Genomic DNA, 10197 nt, shown 5'->3' with positions numbered 1-10197 from the left:
TAAGGTTCATTAGCTCCCTGTATTATCTTAGATAATTGACCTTGTAAATCTCCATGTCCTTGTAAAGTCTTCCATGCCCTAACTGCATCTGCAGCAATTTGTGAATATATATCAGGATCAATTATGGGGGTTGGAGGCCCCATAGCATATGTTGTCTCTATAGGTGGAGCTGTTGGTTGGACACTTATGCTCTCTGGTGATATAAAGGTGTTAGTAGCAGCCTCCTGTTGTAACTTTTTCCCTGATAGTTCTTCCTCCTTTAATTTTTCTTCCTCTGTCTGACTAGCTTGAGAGACCTTCTCTTTTACTTGATCTAAAATGTCTTTCTCCATGGTCTGAACCTCTAACAATTTACTTAACACTCTTCAGTTTGTTTTTTACTAATTTCTAATCTACTATAAACAACGCAACCCAACAAGGTAACACAAAACAAAACCGAAACAGAATGAAACAAAAACGGAACAAAAAATCGTTGTATCAATTTTCCTATTTTCTTGAAATGTATTTTCGTGGTCTATCTCTATCTCTTCCTCAGGGCCGAACAACTTCAAACCTTGAGCCAACAATTTTTCCCAGTTTGCCTGAGAAAGTTCTAGGGATAGGCAGCTTGAAACATAAACAAAAGAAATCAAAACAAGAACACATTGTTTTTTGAAATGGTCACCCATTCTCTTGGCTTTCCTCAGGGGCGAGCAATTTTACTTACTCCCAAGCTTCAGGCGTCCCCTGCATGGGCCACCAAATGCCGCAGTCTGGCTGGGCACAAATCACGAGCCACTCAAGCAGGAACAAACTTTATTTCTGAACTCCACCAGCACACTCCACACACGCTCCCTGGGAACTCTGCCAAACGCCACCCACGCAGCTCCTCCAGGAACACACCACACACCACCGGGAACTCCCACCACCGGAACTTCACCAACCAACACGAACTCTTCAGGAATCCCCTCGAGAGCTCAACCAGAACTCAACAGGAACTCCACGAGAATTCAAAAGTCATCATCTTAATGGCTCGCTGGCGTCACCTCTCAACCACTACTTCTGGCAAAAATGCCATGCTTCATTCTGACTCTGCTGTGTCCCTCAACAAGTAAGGCAACAACAGCCTGTGACAGCAGGGTGTCAGCTTTGAAAGAAATCAATCACATTCCCCCTCTGGACATTAAAACAGTGGTTTTACAGTGGCTTATATTTTAGGGGCTTCTTTAAAAACTTTTTTTTTCTTGTTTCAAATGAATCTGTGTTAACTTGTAAATATTATAGTCTAGCTAGGATTGTTTGAGGTAATGGATCTCTCAAATGACCCTGAACAACAAATTATTTTAGTAAAGGTAGTACAGAGAGAGAGAGAGAGTAAGGAAAAAAAAACAGGTAGAGAACTGCTAATAGCCTCTATAAATAACCCCGCGATTATAGCATAAGATTAACTCAAAAATGGTTTACAAGAAATGCTGAATTAAATATGCCAAACAAAATATCAACCAATATATGCAGAGCCAGAAAGAAAGGTTATAAAATAAAAATGGAAGCATCTATAGGAGCAAAGAGCCTGGATGGTGTGGCCACCATCCAGAGCAAGGAAAAGCCTGAAAAGACAGGTTACAGCAGGTGAGCTCCCACCAAGTATTCCTGCTGCAGTGGCTCAGCTACAGCAATTCTCTCAATTTCCTAGAAGCTGGAATCACAGCAGTAGTGCATCTGGAAATTGCTGCCAGTGGGCTCTGGGAGTTTCTCTCATCTCCCCAGAAGCCAGAACCAGTGTCAGGCATCACTGGATAGCTGCTAAAGAGCTGAGTTCCTCAAGCATGGAGCAGATTCTGGTGACCCAATTCTAGAAGTTTCTTTCAGTTCTACAGAAGCTGAGCCCCTGCTGGTGGACTGTGGGAGTTTCAACATCCAGAACCAGAACTGGCTTTCCAGAGCCTGAGCCTCAGGAGCTACTTTCAACTCCCCAGAAACTAGAGCCAAATTTCAGTCTCCTTCTAACCCTCTAGAGCAGAGAGAGTCCCAGGAGGGCCAGAACCTGTGAAGAGAAAGAGAAGATGAGTGTATTCTAAGGAAGACAGGACCCGTGTGCTTGCATGATTAAGAGTTCGACTCTATCAGGTCCCAAGGACATCAACCTTACTGCCCTGTGAATCTTCATGGTTCAGAAATTTCCCAGCCAGCTGAGAAGGGGACAAGCTGGTGAACTGGGCTTCTGCCTTTTATCCTTGACAGTGAGGGAGGTAAAAAGCAGGTAAGCAGAGCAATTGGATAGGATGCACTGTCTGCAGGGTGGGTAAAATCAGTGTGTGCTGGGTAGACCAGAAGCTTACCCTGTCCCATGACTCTGCAGGAAAGAATCTGTGTGTGTGTGTGTGGGGGGGGTGGGCACATAATCACTGGTGGGGATCATGTCTAGAGACCCCAATCCTGTCATTTTGTCTACCCTTCTGGTCCCTGACTGTCTCACCAGAAGGAACTGGCAGGTGAACAGCCATCCTGAACCCCTGCCTCACAGTATGGCTCTGTCTCGCTGGGAATGACAAGTAGACCAAGTAGATCCATTTGACCTGCTGTCTGAACAGTGACCTCAGTAGCTGCCTACAGGGGCAGCCATCCACAGTGGGGGAGAACAAGCCACAGGTCACCATGTGGTTCTCACTCTAGAGGCACTTTGTGGATAAGGATTTGGAGGCTGTGGTGCAGGCATCTGCTGCTCACTGGCCAGGGACTCTGGGAAATTGTTCACCTCTTCTGGGCCAGTTTCTTTTAAGATCCAGTCAGGAGAGTGTTGGAAGCCATGAATGAACTGTGGGCATGTCTGGTCATCTAGAAGTGGAGGTGAGCCCCTCAGTATTACTTACCAATCTGAGACTGGTCTGTTGCCCTGGCAAATATCCTGCTCACAGAGAATTCTGGGACACCACAGAATTTATTGGCTCAGCCCTAGGTTCAAACACAACTCCCTGGAGGTAGAGAGAGGTACCAGTGCCCCAAGTAGTTTTGTGGTGGGGCCCAAGGCTGGGAGGAGGAAGAATTATTGTGCAAGTGATAAGTCCCCTGTTGGGGCAGTGTCCCCACACTCTCTCACTTCTTCTTTACCTTGAAGAATCTTTCCTCACAATAAATTTCTTTGGTGTGTTTTAGTATAAATAAAGCATTTGAAGGCTTTTTCCCTTTGTTAGGATCAGACCCATCAGTTCTCTTCCGCCCATCAAGCCCTTGTTTAAACATATTTTCCTCCGCCTTTTGTTTTCTTTATTTTATTAGTTACACATGGCAGTACAATTATCTTGACATTTCATACATTTGAATCAAATGGGGTATAATTCTGCAACCTGATTGTACAGGTTGCAGAATCACATTGGTCATACACTCACCTATATACATACAGCAATAATAATATCTATTCTATTCTGCTGCCCTTTTTATTCCCCCCTTCCCCTCCCCTCCCCTACCATCGCTTCTCTCTACCCAATCTAATGTGACACACTTCTTTTTTTTTCTCCTCACAACATCATACATGTATTCTGTATAACAATGAGGGTCTCCTTCCATCTTCCATGCAATTCCACTTCTCCATCCTTTTCCCTCCCACCTCTCTTCCCTATTAGGTGGTAATCATCTTCTCATGCTCTTCCTCCCTATCCTATTTTGAGTTGCCCCCCTCATATCAGAGAACACATTCGGCATTTGTTTTTTAGGGATTAGTTAACTTCACTTAGCATAATCTGCTCTAATGCCATCCATTTCCCTGCAAATGCCATGATCTTGTTATTTTTTAGTGCTGAATAATATTCCATTGTGTATAAATGCCACATTTTAAAAAATCTATTCATCTATTGAAGAGCATCTAGGTTGGTTCCACAGTCTAGCTATTGTGAATTGTGCTGCTATATACATTGATGTGGCTGTGTCCCTGTAGTATGCTCTTTTTAGGTCTTTTGGGTATAGTCCGAGAAGAGGAATAGCTGGGTCAAATGGTGGTTCCATTCCCAGATTTCCAAAGAATCTCCATACTGCCCTCCAAATTGGCTGCACCAATTTGCAGTTGCACCAGCAATGTATGAGTGTACCCTTTTCCCCGCATCCTCACCAGCACTTGTTGTTTGACTCCATAATGGCTGCCATTCTTACTGGAGTGAGATGGTACCTTAGAGTGGTTTTAATTTGCATTTCTCTGATTTCTAGAGATGGTGAGCATTTTTTCATGTATTTGTTGATTGATTGTATATCCTCTTCTGAGAAGTGTCTGTTCAGGTCCTTGGCCCATTTGTTAATAGGGTTATTTATTTTTTTGTTGTTTAACTTTTTGAATTCTTTGTATACTCCAGAGATTAGAGCTCTATCTGATGTGTGAGGGGTAAAAATTTGTTCCCAGGATGTAGGCTCCCTATTTACCTCACATATTATTTCTCTTGCTCAGAAAAAACTTTTTAGTTTGAATTTGTCTCATTTGTTGACTCTTGGTTTTAACTCTTGAACTATAGGTGTCTTATTAAGGAATTTGGGGCCTGCCCCCACGTGATGGAGATTAGGGCCAACTTTTTCTTCTATTAGATGCAGAGTCTCTGGTCTGATTCCTAGCTCCTTGATCCATTTTGAGTTAACTTTTGTGCATGGTGAGAAAAAGGGATTCAATTTCATTTTGTTGCATATGGATTTCCAGCACCATTTGTTGAAGATGCTATCCTTTCTCCATTACATGCTTTTAGCACCTTTGTTTAATATAAGGTAGTTGTAATTTTGTGGATTGGTCTCTGTGTCCTCTATTCTGTACCATTGGTCTACCTGCCTGTTTTGGTGCCAGTACCATGCTGTTTTTGTTACTATTGCTCTGTAGTATAGTTTAAAACTGGTATCACCATACCACTTATTTCACTCTTCCTGCTTAGAATTGCTTTAGCTATTCTGGGTCTCTTATTTTTCCAGATGAATTTCGTGATTGCTTTATCTATTTCTGCAAGGAATAACCTTTGAGATTTTGATTGGAATTGCATTGAATCTGAAAAGTGCTTTTGGTAATATGGCCATTTTAATAATATTAATTCTGTGTATCCATGAGCAAGGTATATCCTTCCATTTTCTAAGGTCTTCTTCTATTTCTCTCTTTAGGGTCCTGTAGTTTTCATTGTATAGATCTTTCACCTCTTCTGTTAGGTTGATTCCCAGGTATTTTATTTTTTTTTTTTTTGAGGATATTGTGAATGGGGTAGTTGTCCTCATTTCCATTTCAGAGAATTTGTCACTGATATACACGAATGCCTTTGATTTTATATCCTGCCAACTTTGCTGAATTCATTTACTAGTTCTAGAAGTTTCTTGGTAGAACCTTTTGGGTCTGCTAGGTATAGACTATAATCATGTCATCAGCAAATAGTGCTAATTTAAGTTCTTCTTTTCCTATATTTATGCCTTTAATTTCTTTCATCTAATTGCTCTGGCTAGTGTTTCAAGAACTATATTGAATAGAAGTGGTGAGAGAAGGGATCCCTAACTTGTTCCACATTTTAGAGGGAATGCCTTCAATTTTTCTCCATTTAGAATGATGCTGGTCTGAGGCTTAGCGTATATAGCTTTTACAATGTTGAGGTAAGTTCCTGTTATCCCTAGTTTTTCTAGTGTTTTGAATATAAAGAGATGCTGTATTATTTTGTCAAATGCTTTTTTTTTTTTGCATCTATCGAGATGATCATATGGTGCTTATCTTTAAGTCTATTGATGTGGTGAATTACATTTATTGATTTCTGTATATTGAACCAGCCTTGCATCCTGGGGATGAATCCCACTTGGTCATGGTGCACAATCTTTTTGTATGCTTTTGTATTTGATTTGCCAGAATTTTATTGAGGATTTTTGCAACTGTATTCATTAGAGATATTGGTCTGAAGTTTTCTTTCTTTGAAGTGTCTTTGTCTGGTTTTGGAATCAGGGTGATGTTGGCCTTGTAGAATGAATTTGGAAGTACTCCCTCTTTTTCTATTTCCTGAAATAGATTGAACAGTATTGGTATTAGTTCTTCTTTCTTTATTTTTTTTACCAACAATTTAAATTTATTATTTTAAGTTTCTCCTGATAACACTGTTTCAAAATCAGTGCAGGCAGAGCTCCTGCCTTCATTTTCCAAGGCTCTATGGGGAGATTTTGTTTCCTTACCCTTTCCAGTGTATGGCTATCACTTGTAGTCTTTGGTTTTTTTTTTTAATTTTTATTTATTTATTTATTTTTAAATTTTTTTTATTGGTTGTTCACAACATTACAAAGCTCTTGACATATCATATTTCATACATTAGATTGAAGTGGGTTATGAACCCCCAATTTTACCCCAAATGCAGATTGCAGAATCACGTCGGTTACACATCCACAATTTTACATAATGCCCTATTAGTAATTGTTGAATTCTGCTACCTTTCCTAACCCCTACTATCCTCCCTCCCCTCCCCTCCCAACTTCTCTCTCTACCCCATCTACTGTAATTCATTTCTCTCTTTATTTTCCCATTCCCCTCACAACCTCTTATATGTAATTTTGTTTAGCAATGAGGGTCTCCCTTCATTTCCATGCAATTTCCCTTTTCTCTCCCTTTCCCTCCCATCTCATGTCTCTGTTTAATGTTAATCTTTCTTTTCTTCCTACTCTTCCTCCCTGCTCTGTTCATAGTTGCTCTCATTATATCAAAGAAGACATTTGGTATTTGTTTTTTAGGGATTGGCTAACTTCACTAAGCATAATCTGCTCTAGTGCCATCCATTTCCCTGAAAATTCTATGATTTTGTCATTTTTTATTGCTGCATAGTACTCCATTGTGTATAGATGCCACATTTTTTTTATCCATTCATCTATTGAAGGGCATCTGGGTTGGTTCCACAGTCTAGCTATTGTGAATTGTGCTTCTATGAACATCGATGTGGCAGTATCCCTGTAGCATGCTCTTTTAAGGTCTTCAGGGAATAGTCCGAGAAGGGCAATAGCAGGGTCAAATGGTGGTTCCATTCCCAGCTTTCCCAGGAATCTCCAAACTGCTTTCCAAATTAGACACACCAATTTGCAGTCCCACCAGCAATGCACAAGTGTACCCTTTTCCCCACATCCTCGCCAGCACTTGTTGTTGTTTGACTTCATAGTGGCTGCCAATCTTACTGGAGTGAGATGGTATCTTAGGGTGGTTTTGATTTGCATTTCTCTGACTGCTAGAGATGGAGAGCATTTTTTCATGTACTTGTTGATTGATTGTATATCCTCCTCTGAGAAGTGTCTGTTCAGGTCCTTGGCCCATTTGTCGATTGGGTTATTTGTTATCTTATTGTCTAATTTTTTGAGTTCTTTGTATACTCTGGATATTAGGGCTCTATCTGAAGCGTGAGGTGTAAAAATTTGTTCCCAGGATGTAGGCTCCCTATTTACCTCTCTTATTGTTTCTTTTGCTGAGAAAAAACTTTTAAGTTTAATTAAGTCCCATTTGTTGATTCTAGTTGTTAACTCTTGTGCTATGGGTGTCCTATTAAGGAATTTGGAGCCCGACCCCACAATCTGTAGATCGGAGCCAACTTTTTCTTCTATCAGACGCAGAGTTTCTGATTTGATATCAAGCTCCTTGATCCACTTTGAGTTAACTTTTGTGCATGGTGAGAGGAGGGGATTCAGTTTCATTTTGTTGCATATGGATTTCCAGTTTTCCCAGCACCATTTGTTGAAGATGCTATCCTTCCTCCATTGCATCCTTTAATACCTTTATCAAATATAAGATAGATGTAGCTTTGTGGATTAGTCTCTGTGTCCTCTATTCTGTACCATTGGTCCACCCGCCTGTTTTGGTACCAGTACCATGCTGTTTTTGTCACTATTGCTCTGTAATATAGTTTGAAATCTGGTATCGCTATACCGCCTTATTCACACTTTCTGCTTAGAATTGCTTTTGCTATTCTGGGTCTTTTATTTTTCCATATGAATTTCATGATTGCTTTATCTATTTCTACAAGAAATGCCGTTGGGATTTTGATTGGCATTGCATTAAATCTATAGAGAACTTTTGGTAATATCGCCATTTTGATGATGTTAGTTCTGCCTATCCATGAACAGGGTATATTTTTCCATCTTCTAAGATCTTCTTCTACTTCTCTCTTTAGGGTTCTGTAGTTTTCATTGTATAAATCTTTCACCTCTTTTGTTAGGTTGATTCCCAGGTATTTTATTTTTTTTGAGGATATTGTGAATGGAGTGTTTTTCCTCATTTCCATTTCAGAAGTTTTGTCACTGATATACAGAACTGCCTTTGATTTATGCGTGTTGATTTTATATCCTGCCACTTTGCTGAATTCATTTATTAGTTCTAGTAGTTTCTTTGTAGACCCTTTTGGGTCTTCTAGGTATAGAATCATGTCCTCTGCAAATAGTGATAATTTAAGTTCTTCTTTTCCAATTTTTATGCCTTTAATTTCTTTTGTCTGTCTAATTGCTCTGGCCAGTGTTTCGAGAACTATATTGAATAGAAGTGGAGATAGAGGGCATCCCTGTCTTGTTCCGGATTTTAGAGGGAATGCCTTCAACTTTTGTCCATTCAGAATGATGCTAGCCTGAGGCTTGGCATAGATAGCTTTTACAATGTCAAGGTAAGTTCCTGTTATCCCTAGTTTTTCTAATGTTTTGAACATAAAGGGATGCTGTACTTTGTCGAATGCTTTCTCTGCATCTATCGAGATGATCATATGGTTCTTATCTTTAAGTCTATTGATGTGGTGAATAACATTTATTGATTTCTGTATGTTGAACCATCCTTGCATCCCAGGGATGAATCCTACTTCATCATGGTGCACTATTTTTTTGATGTGTTTTCGATTCACCAGAATTTTATTGAGGATTTTTGCATCTAGGTTCATTAGAGATATTGGTCTGTAGTTTTCTTTCTTTGAGGTGTCTTTGTCTGGTTTCGGGATCAGGGTGATGTTGGCCTCATAGAATGAATTTGGAAGGGCTCCCTCTTTTTCTATTTCCTGAAATAACTTGAAAAGTATTGGTATTAATTCTTCTTTAAAGGTTTTGTAAAACTCCGCTGTATATCCATCCGGTCCTGGGATTTTCTTGGTTGGTAGTCTTTTGATGGCTTCTTCAATTTCATCCATTGATATTGGTCTGTTCAGATTGTGTGTATCCTCCTGACTCAGTCTGGGCAAATCATATGACTTAAGAAATTTATCGATGACTTCACTATCCTCTATTTTATTGGAATATAGGTTTTCAAAATACTTTCTAATTGTCTTCTGTATTTCTGTAGCATCTGTTGTGATATTGCCTTTTTCATCCCGTATGTTAGTAATTTGAGTTCTCTCTCTTCTTCTTTTCGTTAGCATAGCTAAAGGTCTGTCGATCTTATTTATTTTTTCGAAGAACCAACTTTTAGTTTTGTTAATTTTTTCAATAGTTTCTTTTGTTTCAATTTCATTGATTTCCGCTCTGATTTTAATTATTTCTTGCCTTCTGCTACATTTGCTGTTGTTTTGCTCTTCCTTTTCTAGGGCTTTGAGTTGCAGTGTGAGCTCATTTATTTGTTGGTTTCTTCTTTTTTTGAGGAATGACCACCAAGCGATGAATTTTCCTCTTAAAACTGCTTTCATTGTGTCCCATAGATTCCGATATGTTGTGTCTGTATTTTCGTTTATCTCTAAGAATTTTTTGATTTCCTCCTTTATGTCTTCTGTAACCCATTGATCATTCAGTAATATATTGTTCATTTTCCATGTGATGTAGGATTTTTCCTTCCTTCTTTTATCATTGATTTCCAGTTTCATTCCATTATGACCAGATAAAATGCAAGGTATTATCTCCACCCCTTTATATTTACTGAGGGTTGCCCTATGGCATAATATATGGTCTATTTTTGAGAAGGATCCATGTGCTGCTGAGAAAAAAGTATATCCATTTGATGATGGTTGATATATTCTATATAAGTCAGTTAAGTCTAGGTTATTGATTGTGGTATTGAGTTCTATAGTTTCTTTATTCAACTTTTGTTTGGAGGATCTGTCCAATGGTGAGAGAGGTGTGTTGAAGTTTCCCATAATTATTGTGTTGTGGTCTATTTGATTCTTGAATTTGAGGAGAATTTGTTTTATGAATGTCGCAGCACCATTATTTGGTGCGTAAATATTGATAATTGTTATGTCTTGTTGGTGAATGGTTCCTTTTAACAGTATATAATGACTTTCTTTATCCCTT

The sequence above is a fragment of the Spermophilus citellus genome (genome assembly GCF_964194105.1).
Source record: "Spermophilus citellus genome assembly, chromosome: 12".
NCBI classification, from domain to species: Eukaryota; Metazoa; Chordata; class Mammalia; order Rodentia; family Sciuridae; genus Spermophilus; species Spermophilus citellus.
Note: the sequence above shows the minus strand (reverse complement) of the source record.